Source organism: Glycine max, chromosome 17, assembly GCF_000004515.6.
Source record: "Glycine max cultivar Williams 82 chromosome 17, Glycine_max_v4.0, whole genome shotgun sequence".
NCBI lineage: Eukaryota > Viridiplantae > Streptophyta > Magnoliopsida > Fabales > Fabaceae > Glycine > Glycine max.
The window spans coordinates 20,228,144-20,254,867 of NC_038253.2; the positions used below are offsets into that span (position 1 = coordinate 20,228,144).

Consider the following 26,724-nt stretch of genomic DNA (forward strand, 5'->3'; position numbering starts at 1 on the left):
ATTTGAGCGAAACCAGAATCTAAAACCCTCTCCTATAATTAGTGTCTCTCAAAAAATAAAATAAAAAAGTACAAAACCTGAAAGTGATGTGAGTGAGGTAAATATGTCATATCTGATCCAAACAATAATAATGATGAAATATATAAAGTAGAGACTAATCAGACAGATAAACTACACAAATGCAACCCATAATCAGATTTTCCAAATGACGCAGATAAACAACACAAAAAATAATTTATGGGTATTCCACGTTATTCTCACCATCATCATTTAAAGCTAAAAAAATTATAATGTTTGGAAAATCCATACTATATTCAGTTCATCACAAATTTCTTTTTTCTCCTCACACGACTCTCTCTCCTCTTTGTTGTTCCTTTTCCTTGACATGGTAGCTTGAATCTAAACAAAATTTAAGTAGAGCCTTTGGGACAATGAAACAAATATATACAACAATAATAAAAAAATGTGAATCCAAAAGAGCCATGACCCAATACCTTATTTGAGGCTTTGGTATTCATTTTGCAAATATTTTTTGCTCACTCGCAATCCTAAACAAAACACAGACTCAACATTAAGCTTGAAACAATTATTACCTCTGTTTAAAAAAATAATCAAAATTTGTCTCTCCATTATAACCCTTAACTTTACCCATGCTCATCCTAATTATTTCTTTAAAAAAATTTCATTCTATATAGTTAAATAATCAACATCCCTCAAAAAATCATAACACTGTCATCTGAAAGTAATTTCAAAAATTGATTAATACCATGGCCACAACCATCGATCTATGGTGTCTTTGGTCCCTCCATCGCCACGATGGCGGTGGTGGTGGCAGTGGTAGTTGCAACATCCTCAATAATCTTATTATTCTTCTAAATAGAAGCAACAACTTCCTTTGGCATATACTTCTCATCATGCTTGGCGAGAACCTTTGTGGCCAAAAAATAGCACTCTATCTTCCTCGCCTTCTTGGAAACATTCTTCGCCAACACCTCCTTCTTGATCTCCTCCGTCAACAGTTTTACGAGCCCTTCCACATAACAGAGTGCCATTCCTTGAAAAAATCCAGCAACGATCCCTCGTACCATACCATGATGTCAGAGATGAGATTGGTGATAACAAACTCCACTTCTGGTAACGACACCGGATACACCATGTTGCCTTCCAGGACAAGATCTCCTAATCGGAACCGTACTTTTGTTGGATTGTTTGCGTAGTTTTTTAGGGCTTCGGTTGGGGTGACGTAGAACATGACCTGGTCTTGGAATTTGTTGAGAACAATGACAACAAAGCCGGTGAGGCCGCCGAAGCTGAGCGCGTAGGTCTAGAGGCGCCTTGTCTAGAGCTAGCACGCGTGCGCCGGTGTCGACAGATTTGTTCGAGTGCAGCAAGGTGCGGCTCGTCGTGGAGAGGAGGCGGTGGAGGGAGAAGTGCGACGGCGAGGAGATGAGAGGGTGGTGATGAAGGGAGGAAGGGAATAGGGAGGCGGTGCAGAGGAGATGGGATTTGAATCGAATGGTGAGTCCCGAGGCTATTTCAATTTTCTCTCGGGAAAGTAAACAGAACGAAACAAAGAGACAAAGTTCAACAATGTTAAATTGAATTAATTTTTAGTATAGAAAAGGAGGAAAGAGAGACGACAGTTTTACAAAAAACCAATCTTTGAACGCAACTTTTTCAGACAGTTTTTGTAAAACCGTCATCGTTAAAGTTATCCATATTGCAAAATTGCCACCGCAATCGAATCTAAGATGGTTCTTGGAAACCGTTGTCATTTTACAGTCATAAAATACAGTTTTTTTAGTAGTGAAAGTAAAAAGTTGCATCTGGGATAATTTGAGTTCCAGTAAGAAAATTTCGTGATTGTGCAAAATTCCTCCATTCATTTCCAATTTTTGCAGTCTTCGTATAATAATTATAAACTATCTCACACTTCGTAGTCCCTTCCATGTTCAGATGGGTGAATCTTGCAGCTTTCATAAATGAGTACATGGTACTCGGCACATCCTGATCCATAACATGAACAATGTTGAACATTTCCTCTGCTTTTTTGTTAATCTTCATCATTATGTTAGCTATTTCCTTCCAGTTCTGTTGATCTTCATCCATCATTTCTAAACTCCATTTACAATATAAACATGACATTAAGTAGATTTTGTCAAACCAACTAAATCCACTAAGTGATCCATTCATAAACTGACTATGCACCATGCTTCTATAGGAGCTTATTCCATGCAACTAATATAATATGCGTGATACATTTGACATAACAATACGATACCAATAAATTTGCAAAACCAAGAATTTTCACACCAGCACAGAGTCTGTGGCAGAATAATATTCCTGTTTTGAAAACCAACAATGACATTCCTATTTTGGGGGCCTAAGGCTGTGACATAATTCTCACACTAGCACAAAGTCTCATTAACAAGCATTTTCATGTTAGTAATACGCACAATGTCCCAATATCTGTATTTATATATCCATAAAATAACACATGTTGTTAGAAACATACACAGAAACAAGCATTTTCATGTTAGTAATACACACATTAATAAGAAGCAATACACACATAAAAACGGAAGCAAGCATTGCCATCACCATCAAAACCAAGAACGAGCCCTAGCTTCTCGCTTACCATCACCATCAAAACCAAATACAGAAATAAGCATTTATAGAAGACTAACCTTTCTTGAATGAGTGAGAGTGCGGGAGTCAGAGAACAGCAGTGCGAGAGAGATTGCAAAAACGAGACCACGAGAGTGAGAACAAGAACGGTGTGGTCGTGCCATTGTAGAGAGTGCATGAGAGTGAGAGTGAGAAGGATAGCGCGAGAGGTGAGTGAGCAAGTGAGAACTAGAGCGCCAAAGATGAGTGAGAGTAAGAGATGGTTCAAAATGAGCACGAGAAGAGGAAAAGACAAATTTAATTTAACTAACACAACATCGGTTTAAAAAAAAACGATGTCAGCATGAGTTTATTAATGTCGGTTTTTGAAAAAACCGATGTTAACAAACTCATGCTAACATCAGTTTTTCCAAAAAACGACATTAACAAACTCGCATTACTTACGAATATGCCACCGTGTTTTTGTTAACATCGGTTTTCTAAAAAATCGATGTTAACATAACGATGTTAGATCCATTCTTTCTACTAGCGTATCTTGTTTGCTAGCATAAATTAAGTTAGAATAAATTACATAGACTACCTAAGCATGAATGGACTACGTCACTGCTAAACAAATATGTTTTTACATCATTATATCTATGCCAGTTTTTGAAAAATTGATGTAGAAAAAATTGGTGGCATTTTTGAAATGAAGTCCAAGTTTTTAAAGATGGTGTTCATAGAGGGTGTTAATGACAATTTTTATGAAACCATTTTTTATTTGAAGCTTACCACAACGGTTTTTGCAAAACCATATTTGATTTTACGCTAACAATCACGATTTCATGAAAATTGTCATTAACTTTACAAATATACTATAATATTTTGACTCTCTACACACGAACCCTTCACTCTCGTGTCCTTCACTCTGGCATGACCTACAATAGCCATATTCGTTTCATTTGGCCTCTCTCATCCCATTGCAACAATGCTTCCCTCTATTGCCTGGTTAGTACTCAACTTTGATTTGCTTTACTTTAATGGTTGGTAGCTAGGTGTAGCTGAGCAATAGTATTGATGTTTTTAAGTAAAGATACTAATACTAGCTGAGGGGAAAGTTAATTGTTCATAATTTTTGGGAGAGTTTGTTTGACTTGATAACCAAGTTTCTAGCTCTGGATTGTGAAACTGTGATCGGATTATTTATTCCATTTTGTTTGACTTGATAACCTAGTTAAAGAGTAAGATTAATTTCTAGTTGGTAGGATATATAGACAATGATTAGAAAGTATGAGTATTCTGGGCTTCTTGTGGAGATTGATCTCAAAGAAGGTGAAGATGATGTTGGAGGGTTTTGATCAATTTGTTAGGGCGGTACTCTAGTGAAAAATCTTTAGGAAACAAACTCCTAAGTGTTGTTTGAATGTCAACCTGGTAAAAAAAATAGGGAAATGAATATTCAAAATACAATATTGATTCATCTTTTAGTTTATGAAATTGTCATTAAATATGTTAAATATATGGTAGAATGTATGTAGTTGCTTACTTCAGACATATTTAAGAAACCAAGCTAAATTTCCCCTTTGTTACACCCCATGAAAACAACAGTCATATAAGATTCCTGATTTATCATGAAGCTTATTAGGAAAAAAAAAACAAATTATTTTGATGTTTTTTACAACAAACGAACCTTAATCATTGCCTCCTTAAAATTAAATAAAAATGAAACTAAACTTAGTACCATCATAACCTTAAAAATATTTAAATATATAGCATTTGAACTTTGAAGGGAATTTTATTTCTTTAGAAGAATAAATTACCTGAAAAAATTGTGTTTGCATTTTTGTGGATGCTAGTCTGAGAAGTTCCAATTGTTGGAGCTCAAGGTATGGTCGTTGATTCCTAAAAGCTAGTCTAGGAACACAACTGAATAAAACAAACAAATTATATATGCTTTCTTTTATTTAGAAAAAAAGAATAATTTGTTTATTATAACATTCCATATGAAAATTAAGAATTAATTAAAAATTAGTGAACATTAGAACTAATAGCCTCACTCATAATTGATATCAAATGTCAAAGTTTGCAACTAACTGAAAAGTTGTTGTGCCTGCACACTCCCCAAACTGGAACTTGCTTGGTTGTTCCTTAGATTGTATATGCCAAAAAAAAGCAAAGCCTCATAACTATACATGTAATATTTATAATATAATTAAAATGGAATAATATGTGTATATGCTGCATAAATATACTTTTGTGAAATGGAATCATATGCCCATAGACAAATGTAACTGCAGCAAAAAGATTACACCAGAAATTGGATAAAATCAGTCCTTGCAGCTGCAAAGAGAGAGAAGACACTTTCCTTGGGGTGCATGGTTCTTGATGCCAATGTTTTTGCATCAAGATCATGACATAGAAGAGTATATATTATGTGTCCCTAGTAATAGTATTTTGTTTCCTTTTCTATATGCCATTATTTGAATCTTTTACTTTTATGAAATGCAATGTACTGGTCCTATATGTGATGGATCTGTGTGTGTGAGTGAGGGGAGTAGTGGCTTATAGAAATTAGAATTATTTATGTGTATTTAGGAGATGATGTTACAAATGTTCTATACTACTTGTAGAATTGTAAATGAGAAGATAAAAGTCATTTTATTCATTAAAGACACATCTTCTATTCTATAATTGTTGAGAAGATAGAAAATAGTATCCAAAGAGTCTGACACGACATTCAAATCATCTGTGATAATAAAACTGACATTACTCTTAACAAAACCATCACCATCATAGACATTACAACTTTCACTCTTAGGAGAAATTGGTTTAGCCAACACATTTCCACATCTGCATCTTCCATTTCTGGAGGTTCTTCATAAGACCTGGCTTTTGTGTCGACACTTGAGCAAGTCATTACATACAAAATAGTCTGTGAGCAAAATGTCATCAATGTTCACCTTCAGATTATTCATATAAGCTTTTGATGAGTTCTTGAGTTGCAGTAGCATTTCTTTGGACAGACAAACTTTGTCAATATTTGCCACACTTCAATAAAGTGAGCTCAGTGATCAAACTTCAATTGACTGCTTTTCCATTTGTATAGCAATGTTTCCAAAAGGAAATGTTAAGAAGCTAAATAGAACATTCACAAAGTCCTTCCCTGCCTTGGGGAAGAAAATTTTATTTGCTCCATTTCAATGGTAGCCATGGTACAAACCAATGAACAAGCTTATAAGAGAGTAATTTTTTTTTTTGCTAAAATCTTGTAAATAAATTTCTTTTGTTGACAACATTTCTTAAGCATTTCAAGTTACTAGTACACTATATTGAAAATGTTGAGTCACCTTGGTTGTGTCTTTAATGAATCATGTTTTCTAGAAATGTGCATTATGGAGAGAGGTTGAAGGAAAGGAAAGTTAACAAAGAGAAGTATATCAGGGACTGATCAAGTACGACAATCACTTTATTCTTAACTTTACATGTTGTGTCCATGTATAATGAAACATATTGCTTAGAAAATGTGCATGGGGAGTCATTTCGATGAAGGAGAATGAAACAGTTGGGTGATGGAATGTAGAGAAAGACTTAATGTTTAGCCATTGTCCGCCTCGTTAGACGCTTAGTTGGAGTAAATTTTTTTACAAAGCCTATTTAATGTCTATAGATAAAAATATACTAAATTTGAGAATTTGACATGTTATCTAAAAGCAATTCGTTGGATGACTAGGGACACTTTATTTGACACTCTATTTTCAATACTCTATGATTGACTGAAAGTTGTTAAAAATCATTAATTTTGATGAATCTCACTTATCTTTTAATGATTTTCTCTCCTAATTTAGATATGAAATCCACCAAAATTGATAATTTTTTTAAAAAAATTAGTTAATCGCAAAAAGAATGTTGAAAAGAGAATACCAAAAAGAACGTCGTTAACATTTTGATTGAAATAATACAAAAAGTGAAACATGAAAGATAAGAGCAAAATATGTGAAATGGTTCCCTAAGAGCCAATGTCTCGGGGTGTGACACTCTACAATATTTTATTCATCCTTTCTAGTCAACCCCTCTATAGTTAGCTTTGATACCATATGTCCCTTAAAAGGTAGTTGTTAAGGGGAGAGAACTAAGTCACTTAAGTACTCCACCGAGCATGTCATACTACTTGTTGGGAATTTTACGCATCCTAATGGCCCTATGAATGTCACTTCCAACAAAACAGGGTAAAATGAATGTTTATCGCCCCCTTCTCTTTCCCTCAATATTTCATTCTTTGTTTCCTTATTTAATTACGATTAGGAATATTTTATTAGCATAAATAGAGCTTGGTGTTTAGGAAGAAAGATTAGGGATTAGATAGGACAGGACTTAAAGTGCATAAAGAGATTGGGTTTTGGTCTTTTTGCACTTTCAGCATTTTAGGAACACAAACATCAACCCCCACACTCCACAGTTTCTGTCAGCTAATTCCCTCTCTACAATTTCTTGAAATAAGTTTTGTTGAGTTACACAGTCACTGGTTCACACATATTTTGTATCTTAGTGCACCTCATTTTGTATCTTAATTACTGCTGATCTCTCCAATTTCTCTATCCAGAGTGCAAACTCGTATTAGTCTAGCATAAGTTGAAGGCATCTTGTTTATTGCTTGCTTTTGGGAGCTCTTGCCACCATTTTGAAAGCTAAAATCCGGTTTGAATCTCTATAATTTTGACTATTGAATAGTAATTATATACTTCTCTTTTTTTTATCAAGATTATATAATTGAGTTAGTGAGAACAAACTGGCTTACATCTGTTATTTATTTTAATTTCTGATGTGTTATTTATCTGAAATCAGTTAGTGTTGCCAACTTCCCACCGAGGTGGTTCCTCTTGACATAATTAAATTCACTATTTTAGTGTTTTGACACAGATCAAGATCATAATTAATGTACGAGATCCTAAAATTACTTTCTCCCTCTGGTATCAAATATGAGAAAAAAAAATAAAAACATGTCATGCTAACTAAGGACAAGTGAAAGCTATCTTCTCTTGGTCTTTGGGGTAGACAACTATTTGGTTGTATCGGGAATAACCATCAAGGAAACTATAATAAGCTTATCCCATAAGGCGTTCCAACATTTTATCCATGAAAGGAAGAGAAAAATGATATTTTTGTGTAGCTTTAATTAGCTTACGATAATCAATGCACATTCTTCATCCCGTCATAGTTATTGTGGGAATCAACTCATTCTTTTCATTATTGATAATCTTTGTACCCCATTTCTTTGATACCACTCGCAAGGGACTAACCCATGCACTATTGGATATGGGGCATATCTTACCGACTTCAAGAAGCTTTAACCCTTTTTTGATACCAGTTGCAAGGGACTAACCCATGAACTATCGGGTATGGGGTATACCTTACTGGCTTCAAGAAGCTTCAACCCTTTTTTTCCTCACCACTTCCTTCATAGTAGGATTAAGTCTCTTTTGAGGTTGAGCGGTGCCAATTTCTTGTTGTGCTTTAGACATAATAGACAAGTGAACCTAGTTTAGTTGTAGAAAGAAACAGTAAGTATTGAGTTATCGTATCCACAGAGACTATGGGCAACATAAAGGAAATCAACAATTAATTTTTAGAATCATTGTTGTAGTGAGTTGTCAATTCACTGTGGCGAATGTCTAAGTTTTAATTTTTGAAAAGAAAAGATTTCACTGTAAGCTGTAGCAACTAAATAATTTGTTAAGGAGAAAATTAACTATTTTTGGCTTTTGAAAGAAATTTTTGGAGCAAAACAAAATCCCACAAAAGATAAGTGTTGTTGAGATGAAATCCATATAGAATCCTTCAAATGAAATTCGTTTCTAATAAATCTCTTAGCTCAATGCAACCAAGATTCAAACTACAATGACTAATCCTAATTCCTTAGTGATTAATCCTTGAGTTCAAAGCCAAATTCCTAATTCCTTAGGTGATTTGAACCTAAAAACTCAGAGCTTGACCAGTGAATCTCTACAAATGCAAGTACTTGATTCATTCTTAACATTAAATCCTTGCACAATCTCAATATAGATCTAAGATTTAATTTGTTTCCACAAAATTCAAATCCCAAAATGCTAGGTTAACTACTCCTAACATATATCTAAGCATATAATTGAAATAGTATCACATTAACTATGAGAATTGATTAGAAAACAAAGAATTGCATACTTGAATTCTACTTCTTTCACTCAACAACTTGAAATTTATCTCATTTGGATCATGAATGATCCAAATAGAATCTCAAGAGAGAGTCACAATGGAAGAATAGAGAGAAAGAGAGATTCTATTTTAGAAAATCACAAATGAACCAAAAGTTCTTTACAAGAATGTCACAAGCTCTTTATACAGAGCTGAGATTAAATTATTTTTTTTCACAAAGGAAATTTGTTGCAGCGAAAGTATAATTCGCTACAACAGAATTACACAATGTAGTTGATCTTCATGCTTCCGAGGCTTGTTCGTTGGGGCCAAAGGTTGACTCTCTATGGCAAGTTTCTATTAACTCCGAGGTTTTTAGCTTTACAATTTCACTATGCGAGGTGTAGGTGTGTTGTGGCGAACAAAGCATGTTGAACTTGAGAGAGAGAGAGAGAGAGAGAGAGAGAGAGAGAGAGAGAGAGATGCTAGAAACACACCATCTGACACACTCTTTATTAGGCACACTTTTATTTTACACAATGGATACGATTAAAATAAAAGAGAATAACAATCATATTTTACAAAACAAAATCCCAAATGAAAAGGAAAATCAATAATTATGTTGGCATCACAAACCAAGTATGACCACCCATGACGTTACACGCAACACATGAAATCTCCTACCTCTTTCAAGTAATATAGTATTTATAAGAAACGTGTAAATACTAGCAAAGCAACTTGAAGTAACATGTCTCAAGGACACAAGGAGGATTATTATTCAAACTTTGAACATTCATGGTCATTTCGTAGAAAATTAAAGATTACACATGTGACACAACCAATGATCCAATAGAAAGTTAAAGAAAAAGGCTTATGAGCTAACTGAACAAAACCAGATTAAGTTAACATCCACTTGAGGCACCTCTATCTGTAGATTGGGAAGCATAGCTTCAAATCCTTCCCATGAAGCAGTTATCTCTTCATCACATATCACCACCTTTAAATTCACAAGATTTATGATTAAGGATAGCAATTCACACCTTGCACAACTTTTCACGTAGAGATTTCTTATATTACACAAATTACCAAAGCCCTCTATTAAAATAAGAAGGCTTATACAGTTTGAGATGTCAAGATGCCTTATATTTGAAAGCATTCCAATAGAATCTAGTAACCCCTCCAAATTGATACAAGAACAGAGCCTTAAGAGTTCCAAATTCACCAACTTCCCAATTTCTTGGGGTATTGCCAAGAGCTTGTGGCAATTAGTAACACTTAGCTTCTTTAGCATTGTAATATCACACACCTCACTAGGAAACAACACCATATCTTTGCAATAGTCAATGCTCAAATCTACTAGATTTGGAAATGCGTCTAAAATTAGGAAGATACCATTTTGAAAGCATGATTCAAATTGTACATGTAGAGGGATAACTTTTTAAGACTCTTCAATGTGACAAATGAAAGAACAGAAATCCTCTCCAATCTAATTCTTTTGAAAAAGTTCCAAGTAGCTCAAAATTTGTAAGTTAAGTGGGATGGAAATTGTAATTTGTGGCTATCAAAACTTTTAGTTTCACTACTAGAAAAAAAGTTTTTTCACGTCACTGGATCAACGACGGTTTTACCAAAACCGTCTTAAAAAAATGTGTGGTGGCATTTTTGTAATTAATAGGACTCCTTAACAACGATTTTTTGAAAAACCCATCATTAAGCTTCGTGAGTTAAGGATGATTTTTGGAAAATTGTCATTGAGAGTAGTTCATTAAGAACAATTTTTCTAAAACCATCATGGTTGGTTTGTCTAAAAATCAAAAGTTTTCATTCTTAGTCATCACTGAACTACTAACTCACACTCTCTTGCCCAAGCCTTGCTTCCTTGAAACCCATCAATCTTGTGTTGTCATGGTTTCACCTTTGTGATGTCGTGTTGTGCAACCACTGTCGTGCTCTTGTGTCACTATCATTGTTGAATGTGTGAACCCTTACTCTCACTTTCTCCTCTACCACATCGTGATGTCAAAGATAAGAACCGCTAACCATTGACAAGTTTCACTAAATGCTTGTTATATGTTGGTAGATCTAGTCCAGTAACTTAGTTATTTTAGATGATTGTAAAAATTTTGTTCACATTTCTTGTATTCCCAACGAAGGAAATTCATACACTTTTCTTCTCTACAGAAAAATCATATATATTTCAGTCACTTAATCAACAATTAATCAAAATGACCCGTAAATTGTAGAAGCAAAGCTTCCAAGATTATTTTGATGATGCCAAAGATTTTAAAAAGATTAAAGAAATCAAGAAGATTCAAGTGAAGATTGAAGAGAAGACTCAAGATATGCAATAACCTCAAGAAAAGCATCAAGATAAGTATAAAAAGAATTTTTCGAAGAAAAATTTGTTACCAAAGTTTTTAGTCTCTAGTAATCGATTACCAAAAGCCCAAAGTAGTTTTATAACTGTTTTAAAAATTAGTAATTGATTACCATGGACATGTAATCGATTACCAATGTTTTTGAACGTTGAATTTCAAATCCCAAGAGTCACAACTTGTGAAAAAATATTTTCAAAATAGTGTAGTCGATTACACAATATTTGTAATCGATTACCAGTGGTTTTGAACATTGGATTTCAAACCTCAACATGAAGAGTCACAACTTTTGATAAAATAAAGTGTGTAATCGATTACACCATTATGGTAATCGATTACCGGTGACTGATGTTGAAAAATTACCAAAAGTCACAACTTTTACAGTGACTGGTTTTGAAAAATAAATTGCCAAAGAGTCACAACTTTTAACAGTGACTGGTTTTGAAAAATTGCCAAGAGTCACAACTTTTAAAGTGACTGGTTTTGAAAAAATTTCCAAGAGTCACAACTTTTAAAGTGACTGGTTTTTGAAGAAATTGCCAAGAGTCACAACTTTTTAAAGTGACCGGTTTTGAAGAAATTGCCAAAAGTCACAACTTTTAACATGGTTTCTTCAAGAGCCATCAAGTGGCTATAAATATGTGACCATGGCACGAATTTCAATATGATCATTCTTAACATCTTTCTAAAAGTTTTTGTTCAACACTTGCTTTGTCAAGAAAAGTTCATTGGGCAAAAACTTGTGCTATTCTATTTTCTTCCTCACCTCCATTCTTACAAAAAGCTATTCAAGAGACCTACTCTTGGTGACTGTTTTCAAGAGAAGGTTTTCTTGGTTACAAACACTGAACACAAGGGACCAACGTTCCTTGGATTCATTGCAAGAAGCAGGATTTGCTTCTTGGTTGATCACTGGACACAAAAGACCAACGTCTTTTGGGTTCATTGTAAGAAGTGGGTATAACTTCTTGGTTGTTATCACTGGACACAAGGAACCAATGTTCCTTGGGGTTCATTGCAAGAAGTGGGAATAACTTCTTGGTTGTAATCACTGAACACAAATGAGGGAAGTCCTTTGTGATTCATTTCTTGTAAAGGATTTTACAAGGATAGTGGAAATCTCAAGCGGGTTGCTTGGGGACTTGACGTAGGCACGGGTTGTGGCCGAACCAGTATAAATTCAGTTTTGCATTCTCTCTTTCCTTAATCTCTTTTACTTTTTGTTGTCTTTATATTTCTTTAAGTTTACTTCTCCTTATTTATTATTCAAGTAACTTATAATTAAAGAAATAATTGAATCTAGGGAATATCTAAGTAAGGGAAATTTTCAATTAGGAATAGTCAATGAAATCTTAATTCAACCCCCCCTCCCCCTCTTAAAATTTATGAGGCCACTTGTCCAACATAAATAAAAACATACTTATAAGATTTTACATAATAGTTTGTTTTAAGTAATTTATATATTACAAAACCATCTATCAAAAATGTTTATATTTGAAAAGAATGCAAAAAGGCAACCAAGAGGATTGAATTATGTTCCTATCACAAATGGATCGAGTACTCGTCCTTTTGCCAAAAGGTCTCTTACTGTGTCCAAGGGTTCTCTGCTTTGTTTTCCTCGTCAAAGGGTGTATGTGAATTCAGTAGGGCAAAATGGGAGGTACCTGCAAAAGGCACTCCGACACTCAAGTGAGGGTTTAGCTCGAAGCTATGAATGATATATAGTGAGTAGGTGAGAATGAATCAATCCCTTTACCTGGGGGTCACTTTTTTTTTATACTAACCTTGTTGGGCTTGGGGTTATGGGCTTGTCACATCCTGATTAATAGTTCAGTAATATTCCTCCTAATCATGTTTAAGTACCTCTAATTGAAAGATTACCCTTAAGCGGATTTTGCGGAGATAATCATGGTCGAGCGGTGCTCGTTGCTCGCACATGCTAAAGGTCAAGACGTACTGTTTGGCATATATTGATATGAGGCTGAAGGGTGTGTTTGGTTTGGATGTTCCAAGTGTTAGTTCGGCTAAGCCATGTACTTTATTCGGTACACTAGCCCTCCAAGCCCCTTTTTGGCCTCCACTAAAAAGAGGGGCTTTATGACTCATCAGACAGTTATTCCCTTAGCGGTTACAAGCTTTTATTGCCACCAAGTGACAGTTACATCATGAATGTAATGGTTACTTCCCACGTTGAGCACCGTAATGTCCCGTGATCTCAGTTGTAGATTTGCCTTGATCAAACGGTGGGGGGATGTTGTTGGTTGGGCCTCGTCCCAGGCCCAACTCCTATAAATAAGGGGAGGTCCCCCTTTCACTCTTTGGCCCAAATATCTTTTTGTTTGCTCTTAGTCAAATAGTGCTTTCTTGCTCTCAATCGAGTAGTGTAATCAATTGTTTTGTGAGGTAAGTAATTGTTAGTCGGTGAATACGACTAACTTTTGTGTATAAAACTTGTGTAAATTGTATCAAACTCTTCCAATTTATGGTTATTTTGTAGTGTTATAAGTATTTTATGTTAAGTATAGGTAATAAATACTTAGTACTTCCATTTTGTGTGTTTAATAATCATTTTCTCTCAATTTTAGGTTAATTAGGCAAGCTTTGAAAAGTGTTGTTTTTCACCTTCTCTCTAAGCCAATCTGCTGGCTTAGTGAGCATTCGCTAAGTGCATCATTCATGGGCTAAGCGCGAGGAAGACTCTGGAAGAAGATGAGCTGTACAGGTTCACTAAGCGCACCGCTTCATCTCACTAAGCGCACCGCTTCAGTCCATCCGCTAAGCGAGAAAGGCACGCGCTAAGCCAAAATTCACTAATGTGCGCTAAGCGGTCCATAGTTGCACTAAGCGCACGAGCATGAACAAGGCCACCTATTTAAGCTTGAAATCATATTTTAGAGGGGGAGTTTGGGCTGGGATTCAGAGCTTTGCATGTCTAGAGATTTTAGAGAGAGAAAGGTCCAAGTTCCAGAGAGTTTTGAGAGATTTTGCTGTGTGGAGATCTGCAGAGACTAAAGCTTGAAGCAAAAGCCGTTCTGAGAGCTTGCGATGAGCTTGTGAGTGATTGTGAGATTCTAGAGGTGATAGAGACATCCTCACCACTTGTATTTTTGCAATCTTTCATCTTGATCTTCTCTTTGTTGTAAAGAAGGCTTCCTGGTTATGGAAAGTTAAATCCTCTGTTGGATCTTCCCTGTAGGTACCTGATGTAAATATATTTCTATCTATTTAATGATTTTTTGTGTGTTCTCTGTGCTATCTGCTTTTCACTCCAGTATGCCTTTACCTTGATCATGTAGATGCATGCTTTGTTAGGGTCATTCAACAGTGGAAACTGGTCTGATTCTAAAGTCCTTGATAGTACAGGGCTAAGTTGTCGTACTATCGCGAGGAATCGGGGTGCCATAATTTAGTTGTGTATGTGTGTCTTAATGCAGTCCTGATTGAGTTTAGTCCAACAAGAGGAATCTGCGGACGATGCTTGATCAGGATTAGGCTAAACTATCATAAGGAATCGGGGTTTAGTATCTCATAAGACACCATAGGAATACATGAGCATTGTTAGATAAAGAATATCATTTTAGCATTAGGCGCCTATTAGGAAGGCTAACGTGTTTTTTACTTGTTTTTACACATCATTTCTCTCGCATGGTTTTCCTTTTTGCATAGATAGTTTACACACTTATTCATATTCACACTTAGCTTTATACATCAGACACGTATTTGCTGATATATCTTACCAAATAACACAAGTTCCCCGAGAGTTCGATACTCGGTTCTTACCGTTTTATACTACTTGTGCGATCCGGTGCACTTGCCGGAAGCGAACAAGTTTTTTTGGCACCGTTGCCGGGGAGCTTCTTTTTATTTGGGAAGTTAGTTTGTTTTTAGGTGTCTATTCTTTGTTTGTTATTCTTTGATTGTTTGTGTGAATATTTGTTCTTAATTCCTATTTTTCTTTTCTTGTTAAACTGGATAATCGTTGTTCTGTTAGTATTGTATATGCATAGATCTCCCACAGGCAATTTAGTTCCTCTGGACTTAGAAATTGAAGCTATATTGCGAAGGAACAAGGCCGAGAAGAGAAGGAAACTTCTGCAAGACAGAACAGTTGCATCCATTCTTGAGGAGGAGACTCATTTCTCTGACTTATTATCACCTGATTCACCATCATCAAGGGAATCTGCCACTCAATTACCTGAAGTCATTACCATGGCATAAGAGCATGACCAAAGGATTACCCTTGAGGATTACTCAAGTAGTTCAGTACCACAATTTTTCACCAGCATTGCACGTCGAAGTGCAAGCTAACAACATCAACTACCCACATTCCTTAATTCATTTAATACAGGGGAACTTATTTCAAGGATTACCTAATGAAGACCCCCATGCACACTTGGCAACGTTCACTGAAATATGCAACATTGTTAAGATTGTCGGTGTACCAGACGAAGCTATTAGGCTCAGCCTTTTCTCATTCTCATTGGTAGGAGAAGCCAAGAGGTGGCTCCACTCATTCAAGGGTAACAGTCTGAAAACCTGGGAAGAAGTTGTTGAAAAGTTCCTAAAGAAATACTTCCCAAAGTCCAAGACTGCGGAAGGGAAAGCTGCAATCTCTTCATTTCATCAGTTTCCTGATGAATCTCTGAGTGAAGCATTGGAGAGGTTCAGAGGCTTGTCAAGAAGAACTCTTACTCATGGTTTTTTCGAGCCAATCCAATTGAATATGTTTATAGATGGGCTGAGACCACAAACCAAGCAACTGTTAGATGCTTCTGCAAGGGGAAAGATAAAACTTAAGACCCCAGAAGAAGTAACTAAGCTAATTGAGAACATGTCAGCCAGTGATCATGCCATTCTATAAGACAGAACCCATCAACCCACAAAGAAAAGCTTGTCAGAGCTATCATCACATGACGCTTTATTGGCACAGAACAAGTTGCTTTCTAAGCAACTTGAGATTTTAACAGAAACACTCGGTAAGTTGCCAACTAAGTTTTCTATTGGTCAACCTACGCACTCTTTTGTTTTGCAAGTTACAGGTTGTACCATCTGTGGTGAGGCTCATGAAATAGGCCAATGTATTCCCACTGAAGAAAACACTCAAGAAATTCATTATATGGGAAATCAACAGTGACAAGGGTATACTCAAGGAGGATTTTTAGGCTTCCAGCAAGGTCCCTATAATCAACAAGGACAGTGGAGGACACACCCTGGCAACCAGTTCAACATAGACTAGAGTGGGCCTTCAAGCAAGTCAATTCAACAAGGACCTAACATATTCCAGAGGACTACTAAGCTAGAGGAGACCTTGACTCAGTTTATGCAGGTAACAATGTCAAATCATAAAAGCACTAAGATAGCACTGAAGAACCTTGAGGTCCAGGTGGGACAACTGGCCAAGCAGATAGCTGGCAAGTCATCCAACAGTTTTGTGGAAAATACATAACAGAATCCCAAGGAGGAATGCAAAGTTGTGATGACAAGGAGTAAAAGGTTTGTGGAGGATGAGGATAGTGTTATGCATAAGAAGAAAACTGCCGACAAGAAAGGTACTAATGGCAAGAAAAATGAGGTGAGAGGTGAAAGTAATCAAGAAAAAGAGGAACAAATAATGGTCAAGAATAAAGAATTGAAGGACCAAGAAAAAGAAAAAGAAGTAGAAAAAGAAATAGAAAATGAAAAAGAAGGAAAAATAATAGGAATGCAAAGAAGAGTAGAAGCGAAAAAGCTGTGGATGAAGGTGTGGAAGTACCATATCTTGTGGTACCTTCCAAAATGGAAAAAGATCATCATCTAGCGAGATTTTTAGATATTTTCAGGAAACTGGAAATAACCATGCCCTTTGGAAAAGCTTTGCAGCAGATGCCACTCTACTCTAAATTCTTGAAAGATATGTTAACAAGGAAGCATAAATATATTCATCAGGAAAACATCATAGTGGAAGGAAATTGCAGTGATGTGATCCAAAAGATCCTTCCACCCAAGCATAAAGATCCTGGGAGTGTAACTATTCCTTGTTCAATTGGAGAAGTCAATGTTGGAAAAGCTCTTAGTGACCTGGGAGCCAGTATCAATTTGATGCCACTCTCCATGTGTAGAAGATTGGGAGAGTTGGAAATAATGCCCACTCGAATGAATTTACAATTAGTTGACCGCTCCATTACCAGGCCATATGGAGTAATTGAAGATGTGTTGGTCAAAGTAAAACATTTTATCTTCCCGGCAGACTTTGTGGTAATGGATATCTCTGAAGATACTGACATCCCTGTAATATTGGGAAGGCCATTCATGTTGACCGCAAGCTGCATAGTTGATATGGGGAAGAGGAAGCTGGAGCTAGGTTTTGAAGATCAGAAAATTGATTTTGATTTGTTTGTTGAAGACAAGCCTTCTCCAGAACACAATGTCTGCTTACAGGTAATGGAAGGAGGTCAAGAGGTTCTGAATGTAAAAACCAAAACATAAGATCGCCTAGTGAGGTAAAAACGTCAAGCTAATGACGTTAAAGAAGCGCTTCCTGGGTGGCAACCCAGTTTTAATTTTTGTAACTTTTGTTTTTCATGCATTAGATCATTAGGAACTTGCTGCATAATCTGTACGTAGGAGTAAATCAGCCTATCTTTTAATGTTAGATATAAGGGATTCAATTTGTTGAGGAAGGGACTGAAAAATAACTTATAAAACATTTTCTGAAAAATAGTCCTTTCGCTAAGCGCAAGCCTCGCGCTAAGTGCATCTTTGGTCATGCGCTAAGCCGAGAGTCTCAAGCGCTTAGCACCCAACCCTTGCATCTGAGGCTGATTTGGTCCGCTAAGCTAGCCAAGGATGAGCTAGGCCAACTTCAATTCGATCTGAATTTGGCTAAGCTTCATCCTGATCGCTAAGCGACAACTTATCCTTGGCTAAGTGCGACCTATTATCGCCAAGCTAAATTCCTTACGGCCATAACTAAGGTTCATGAAGCTAAGCGCCAGTCATGGCAGCTAAGCTGAATTCCTTGTTGTAATGTGAGTGCTAAGCGAGTCCTTATCAGCTAAGTGCATGCTCCTCTGTACTTAAGATGCATCATTTTAGCTAAGCTGGCCCAGAACCCGGCATAGCGAGAGTTGCAGCTTTTCTGATCTGCAGACCTCGCTAAGCAGACTTATCCGAGCACTAAGCCAAGCCTGTGTGCAAAAAAAAAAACTGATTTTGAATTTGAAACGTTGGCTAAGTGCGCAGATCCGCTAAGCAAGCCTCATTGAGAAACCAAATGTCTCTCTGGCTCGCTTAGCGCAGCGATCTGCTAAGCGAGAGTGTCGAAAACTGCTTAAGTGAGTGTAACAGCAGTTACACTCACACTTGCCCGATTTTAGAAACTTTGTCTCTGCATTCTCTTTCTCCAAAAAATTTCACATTTTGCATTTATGCTTTCTTTTTGCATTATCAACTTCAAAGCAACCACCATTCACCACCCAAGTAAGTTCCTTGATTCCTTTTCTCTGTTTTCTTGTCCAAACTATAGGATAGAAGACTTCACTTGTAGTTTTAGATTTTTAGGGTTTTAATGTTTTGTTAGAATTAGTTTAAGATTTAGGATTATATACGCTTGTATACTGTATTGAGTATGATGCACACATTGCATGTCTGATGTGCCTTTTAGAGGCTAGAAAAGTGCAAGAAAATGAACTGCATTTTCTGCATTATCTGGAAAACGCGATGAACTCGCTAAGCGAGCATGTTGTGCTAACCGAGTTCATTGGTACTTATTGTATAGAGGCGTTCTCTGAAGAACTCACTAAGCGCGCCTATCGCGCTAAGCGAGTTCATCCTTTGAGGATGAATACTCATCCTCTTGCTGAACTACCTGTGGCTAAGCGAGGTTGAATCGCTAAGCCTAGGTAACTTAGACATTTTTTTTGTTGATAGCCGCGCGCTAAGCCGAGCTTTGTTGGGCCAAGCGCGATTTGTTGCGGCATCCGCTGAGCTAAGTGAGCTTCTCTCGCTAAGCTCCCAATACTTAGTGAAATTTTTGGAAGAGTTGGTGCCACTAAGTGCAGCCTTTAAGGAGCTTAGTGCATATCCTTACGGAAGATGTTTAGCTTAGCGGGCACTGTCCAGCTAAGCCAATTCTGCAGAAGCTGAATTTCTGCAACATCCGCTAAGCGGCTCCACATGTCGCTAAGCGGTAGTGTTTTTTTTGCAAAGGCCAGCTAAGCGGACCATGTCTCGCTAAACGGCCAGTGTCTTTTTCAGTTGTATTTTTCAATTTTGATTTTTAATAAATTGAGTCCTGATCAATTGTTTGATTCCTTTGTCTATAAATGGCTTCCAGAAAGAGAAAGAGTATTGGTACAAGGCCCACAACTTAGTATGATACAAGGAGGTTCCACTCCTTTGAGGCCTAGACCCGATATACAGATAATGTTCTAGGAAGACATATATTGCCTGAAAGGAAGGTAAAGATATATCACTCTGAGCTAGATGAGTTTAAGGCTGAATTGGAGAGGCGTAATTTCCATAAACGCCTCACCAATTTAGTCGATGGGAGCATAGACCTAGCTTTGGTGAAAGAATTCTATGTAAATTTATACAGTTCTGAGGACCATCCACCAAAGCAGTCCAGAGTCAGAGGTCATTTGGTGAAGATTGATGTTGACAGTCTCAACACATTCTTGGAGACACCTATGGTATTAGCTGAGGGGGAGACCTTACCTGCTTACTCCAGATACTGCAGGTTGCCTACAAACTACAGAGAGATAGAGGCTGCCTTATGCATACCTGGCCGAAGGTTCATCTTGAACTCTAAGGGCCATCCTGGGAAGATTCTCAGGAAGGATCTGACTACACTAGCTCAGGTGTGTAGTGTCCTTTCATACTCCAACTTGGCCCCCACATCACACACTTTTGACTTGACAGTGGATAGAGCTAGGCTGATCTTTGGCCTAGTTTCTCGCTTGGATATAAACATAGGAGCGCTGATCTCTGGCCAGATGACCACTATAGCCCAGTCTAACACTTCTAGACTTGTGTTCCCTACTCTAATCGTCGCATTATGTAGAGCCAGAGGGGTTGTCTCTGATAGCCTCACTTTTGAGCGCCTAAGCCCGGTCATTAACTTGGCCTACATCAAGAAGAACTGTTGGAACCCCAAGGATCTAACAGTTTCTATTCGAGGGGCTAGGAGGGCGAGGGTAAGGCCAGCTGAGCTTCCTTCTACTTTTGCAGCTCCTACTCCAGCATCCACTTCAGCAGCTCCTTCTGTCCCAGCTCAGACAGATTCTCAGCACTTTGCAGCCATGCTTCAAAGCATTCATCAGGGACATATCATTTTATTACAGAGTTTACAGGTGGTGGCACCTCCAGGATCTATTCCTTCAACTGAGCAGTTTAGGGAGATGGTAGCCTGGCCCAGGACCCAACCTTCTCTTCACAAGGAAGATGAAGGTCCCACAACCCAGGTACCTCAGCATGTGGAGGCTAAGTCATCTGAGGCCACCATCCCATAGCCATTTGTTATAGGAGAAGAGGCAGAGGAGACACAAGTGAGACAGGTAGTTGCTGCCACGCCTGAGCGATCCCTTAAGGCTACTTCAGAGCCTTCTGCACAAGGGGAGGACATACCTTCACCTCAGCCTACAGTAGACCCCTCCACTCCTCTTCTAGAGATGCCAAAGGACCCAACTACACCGATCCTAGCTATGGACACTTCTCCTCCAGCTACTCCAGTATTGTGTTTGACAGTTGAGGAGGATGTTCAGACACAGGACACCCAGGATCAGTCACAGGAATTTTCATTCATGATGACACTTTTTGCTTTTTGGTTTATTATTATTATGATTATAGTTTCAGTACAATATTTCTTTTATGTTTATATACACTGCTAGTCTTATTTTTGAATAGTTGGTTTGCTTATTCTGAAGCATTTTGAATAGTTTAACTTAGTTTTTGATGACATGGCAGTAAAACACTTTTATCTTTTTGTGAAAAATGGGTGTATGTCTTTATTTTGAACTGAGTGCATGATTTTTATGGAATTTGTGTTTCTTTTCATGAGTTTGAGCAAGTGTGTATGTTAGACAAAGAAAGAACAAGAATGTGAACTTGCATTTAGAATTGTGAGTCAGTAGACAGATTGATTGTGAAAGAAAAGCTTGAACCAAAACCGATGAGAGTGTGACCTTACTCTGTGAGTGAACGACTAGCTGTGAGTAATAATCTTTGCATGAATCTCTGAATTTTAGAATGATATGTGTAAATGAGAACATGATGAAGGCCATGATTTGTGTATACACAAGCCTTTTGACCAAACAGCTTACCTTGCAAGATAACTGTATCCTTTGCTCCTTTTATAAGCTAAATGATTTTGTCATAAATTGAACCCTGAACTTAAATAATTATCTCTTGATACCTTGCTTAGATTCTAGGAGAGCATATGGTTCAAGGCAAAATTTACCCCAAATTTGGGGGAGTAAAGTCAGTTAGAATGAAAAGAAAAAGGTAAAGCATCAGCATACACAACAAATAAGTTGTATGTTAAAAAAAAGAGAAAAGAAAAGAAAAAAAATTGTGTTGTTACAATAAGGTCAAAAGCAAATTAAGAGGAAAAGATAGTGAGAAAGCTACTTGTATGACACAAGATCATTTAGATAAGTCTAGGATTTATGCTCTCTTAGAATCTAAACCTTTGAATCCTAGAAAAACCAAGAATTTTTGTAGCCAAACCTCACTACAAGCCTGAGAAAGTCCTTCTAATTCTATTTATACATTTCTGACTTTATGGAATGAGATGAAATTCAAAGATTGGACCTCTTGCTAGTTGTTATTAATGAATATCTTAAACACTTGTGCTTGAGTGAAATAGTAGTCGTGAGACTGTGGTTTAAGCTACTTTCCTTAATATTTGTCTTATGATTAACTTCATCTAATAATGCAACTTACATTTTATTCTTCTCTTTGAATAATGTGACATCCTGGAAATTTCTACCCGGAATTTTGTAAACAATGCATTTTGAATGATTACATATAAGTATTATTCAATGTATATGTATGTATACTCCTGGTAGAAGTAAGTATATTGGGGGAAAGATACGCGGGTTAGGCTAATTAACGAAGAGAAATCCATAACTGGATAGTTATAGGTTAATTCTCAATTAATTAGTTTAAAAATTATCATTTTGCGTGCAACTTAAAATTTAACGAAACCAACCTCTGAACCACGCTCGGGGTTTCATTCTGAGCGTTTTGATATATATTGCCTACTTTCGAAAACTGGCCCCGACGGGTGCAGAGAAACGCGAGGGACAGGAACCAGAGAAATGGCACGCAAACTGAGGCAGGATTTTAGCGTTTCAAAAGGTCAGATTTTTTCTCTTCTTGTGGATGAGTATGAGTCACATCAAGAGAAAAGTGGACCCTCTTTGCTCCACTCAAAAAGAAGATGTTCTCTCTGCTCACTCAGCCCAAAATTTCAGAAGCTTTTCTCCCTCTCTCTCTCATGTTGCCATTCCCTTCTTCTTCCTCACCATTGAAGCTCCATCAAAGCTCCAACCTTTGCACACCGTTTCTGCTCCAAATCGCGAAAGGAAGTCATTTTCGGAGTCGGGAAGCGCACATCTACGTTGTGGGACTTCATATTTCAGGTTTGGGTAGACTTCTTCTCACATGAATTTTCGTGGGTATTGGGTTTTGGGAGTTATGATGAGTAGTTTTACTAGGTTTATGCCTCATGATAGTTATTTGTGAAGAAATTTGATGAAAGCATGCTAAATTTGTCATGTTTGGTATGAGTCAAGCTTACCCATTCTGTTTTAGGGTTTTTATGATGATGCTTGTGATGCTTGTGTGCTGAAATGGCTGATGGAAAACTGATAGAGGTGAAGGGTAGAGTTAACCTAGGGTTAAAAAGTGAGAATGTAGTTATATGAGTGGAAAAGTGTGATGCTTTGGGGATTTGAAAAGCCAAATCTGGATTTAGTGGTAATTGGAGGTTAGAGTGAGTTAATCCTAGTTTGAAATGTCATTTAGGACTGTGAGAAAGCTTGGGCTGTGCAAAGGAGGAAAATGAGTGACCAAAGTGAAGGCAAGAGCCATTTCTAGGGTAAATTGGGTGTTGAGGAGTCAAATTTTGATTCGGTAGAGTTTTCATCGTAAAACCAGTTTGAGCAAGTTTAGATTAATGTTATAGACTTGTGTGAGATGAGAGTTTGCTCCAAAATTACCCCATTCTCATTTTCACTTCCCAAACCTTGAAAATCCACTAAATTGAGGGGTTTTAGATACCTAGATTTTGAGTTGCTTTGGCCTGAAGCTTGTCTTTGGTTTAGATATGATTTATACTTGATTTAGGACTTGTAGGATCCAATTTGGGCGATTTTGGATGAGGGCAAGAGTGATTTCAAAAATCTTCACTTCTATGTAGAATTTTGTTGTTCAAGTGTGCAGCAGAATTTTGTATTTGTGCAGAAAATGCTTATGCATGGCTTGTTGTGGAAAGGGTTGTACATATTGGGTTCTGGACGTTTTCTAGAAGATCCCAACGGTCAAAATGTGGACTTATGTACTAGGAACCTCCAGTAAAATTTTCGAGTCGATCCAACGGTGAAAAAATTGGAACAAAGGGAATGTTACTGGGGTATTTGAGTAAGAAAAGTTGTGGTATTGGTTTGTGTTTTGGGCAGAGTTTTCTGCCTCTGCCCTGTTTTTGCTTGGTTTTGATAGTTCATGATGTTTGGATGTTGAAATTGCTTGGATGTTGTGGAAGCTTGGAGGGATTGATGGGGACCCAGTGTTGAGAGGAACGAGGATAAGGGCTACGTGGGAGTACGTGAGCTCAGTTGAAGGTGGGCAACTGGGGATTGTGGATTTATGTGTGATTTGTTGATGTGGATAGTCGACTTGCACCATCGCCCGACCACCACCTAGTACCACATGTGACGGGTACCCCATAATCTTACAAGCTTGAAGTGAGGAAGTGTGGAAGGGAGAGACTTCCTACTTTTATTCGTTGACCACGGAGTGGTACCTGAAGATATGTCGTGAGGGTCAGGAGACCTTGGGGACGTTAGGTGGGGTGCTATTGCCCAAAACCAAGCTTGACCAATCCCGACCCAACCCGGGCATAGTCAGTCAGTGAGAACCTGTGACGTACCTAAACAGGCGAGCTCCTGGCAGTCAACCGATAAAAGAACAAAGACCACAAAGCAAGGAGGCTTGTGTGGTGGCTGGCCAGCTATGGATCTTGAGTAATATTTGGAATATGGCCTTTGGTAATCGATTACCAAGGGTGGGTAATCGATTACAAGGCTTAAAAATGAAGATAGGAAGTTAAGATGACCTCGGGTAATCGATTACCAAGGATGTGTAATCGATTACCAGGCCTAGAAATGGGATCAGGAACATGAGAAGGCTTCTGGTAATCGATTACCAATGTTGTGTAATTGATTACCAGGCTTAGAAATGGAGACAGTATGTTGTGGAGGCCTCTGGTAATCGATTACCAATATTGTGTAATCGATTACACAAAGTAACAGGCCACTGGTAATCGATTACCAGTTATGTGTAATCGATTACACAGTGCATATTGCAGGTTTTCATGTTCTGAAGCTGTGTAACTCGAGTTTGGCCTCTGGTAATCGATTACCAATGTTGTGTAATCGATTACCAGAGAAGAAAAGCCTTGAGGCACAACTTTTAATTGCATGTAGTGGTTATGGGACGCATTGTGTTGCTACTGTAGTTAGATCTCTCGTGAAAGAGTCTACCCCTTTCTTTTGTTTCTTGTAGATCGTGATGGCAGCGCAGTTCATCCATGACCGAGTGGAGATGGAGTGCCTAGAGGGAGCTTGGGAGACCCTCGAAGGCAATGCGAGGTGCCAATTCCGTGGCACGATCCGACTCACGGCTACTTCGTTGGTACATCCAGAGGAACCAGCACGCACGCTTCAGCGCACTGTGGAGTGGATATTACCTACACCTACTCCATATCTACTAGTGGAGCCAGTCCAAGTGATTAAGGTGACGTCATCTGAGGAAGACCCCGAGGAGCTACCTCCTGAACCTGTTGTGGATGCTCTTGACTTTCTAGGGGGTGATGAGGACCCACTCCCTGAGGTGGATTCTCCCGAGGACGTCATGTCGGCATCTGAGGCAGACTCTACGGAAGAGAGCGGTCCCGGAGGGATAGCGACTAGTGGAGGTTCTTCATCATAGCAGACGGCCCCTTAGACTAGGATTATATACTTTTTGGGGGTGGGTGTATCTAGTACAGACAGTTAGGTTTACTCTTTTGTTTTTTTGTATGGGTAGACCTATTGTATAGGAATTTGATGAATGTATACATGTGGCTGAAGCCACTACATTGGATACCTTTGCTCTGGATGACTCTATGTATTTTGCAAAACTCCCATATTTTGGACAACTTTAGATGATGAATGCACTTATGTTTAATCTGTTATTTGAAAAGAATGTGTTAACAAACTTTATTTGAAAGAGAGTTCACCGACCGTATTTTATTTTATTATTTTCACGTGACGACCTAAAGTAATGGCTGGTATACTTTTATTTTTTTTAAAGAGCAACATATTTTAAAGGTTATGTGGGATCAGAAAGAAATGACTCCGAATAAAGCTGTGAACTGGCCATTCAGGACTCTATAGTGATGATTTTTCCTTCTGAATTTAATTACCGTGAAAAAGAGAAAGAAACGAAAAAAAAAAAAGAAAAAAAAAAGTTTCCCATGGATTTTGTTATTTAAATCATTACTATTAAACCAGACATTATTTAGGGACGCCACAAATAACCGCATATTTTGTGAAAGACAAGTGATGAGTACATAATGCTTCATTCTCCTATCATGCAATCAGTAATTTTTGTTGCATACACCTTTGTACATAGTCACCAGACATTTATGAAGTGCTTGGCTTATCCTACCATGATTTCCATTCAAACATGCTAACCTCTTTACTATTGTGCTTTCGATTCATACTTCCTCACTCACAATGACACCTGCTCACAAGAATCAGAACCTTCATCGTTATCTCATTAGTGTATCTCATGCATCAATTCATTCAGAACAAGTCACAACCACTTACTGATTTCCTCTGTCTAACATGCAATTTTATTTATTTATTTACTAACTAAAATAAACTACCAAAATTAAATTATCATTATTGAAAAGAAAAGTACACTGAATTTTAAAGAAAATAAAATAAAGAAAAAGAAAGAAAGAAGGAAAAGGAAAAGAGAAATCCTCAGTTCTGTGTGGGCCATGGGTCCCATTCTCCCTATGTTGTCATGAGGTCTCCAATATAATCGATGTTTGTAGCATCTCTAGCGCCAGAGGTCTCACCACCCCCCCCCCCCCCCCGCCCCCATTAGGTAAGGGCTAGTCTCCTGGCCAGGCGACTCGCTGAAGGAAGTCCTCTGGCGTCATGAGTGGAGGGTCCATGGCAAGGTGAACTAAGATTTGATGAAGACTCTAAATGATGAGGCGCTAGCAGAGGTGGACACTTCGTACCATCTATGCTAGCGGCTCCAACTAGGAGAAAGATGGAGAAGGCTGGCTAGTGGTGTCAGGTGGAACTGATGGTGGTGT

The 26,724-nt window shown here is 37.7% G+C and overlaps 2 pseudogenes; both read right to left on the minus strand.

Annotated features, from left to right (window-relative positions):
* Window positions 1-785: 785 nt before the first annotated feature.
* LOC100809098 (cytochrome c-type biogenesis protein CcmE homolog, mitochondrial-like) lies at window positions 786-2,109 on the minus strand (annotated as a pseudogene).
* A 7,537-nt stretch (window positions 2,110-9,646) lies between these two features.
* LOC100809642 (probable disease resistance protein At5g66900) lies at window positions 9,647-10,665 on the minus strand (annotated as a pseudogene).
* Between the last annotated feature and the right edge of the window lie 16,059 nt (window positions 10,666-26,724).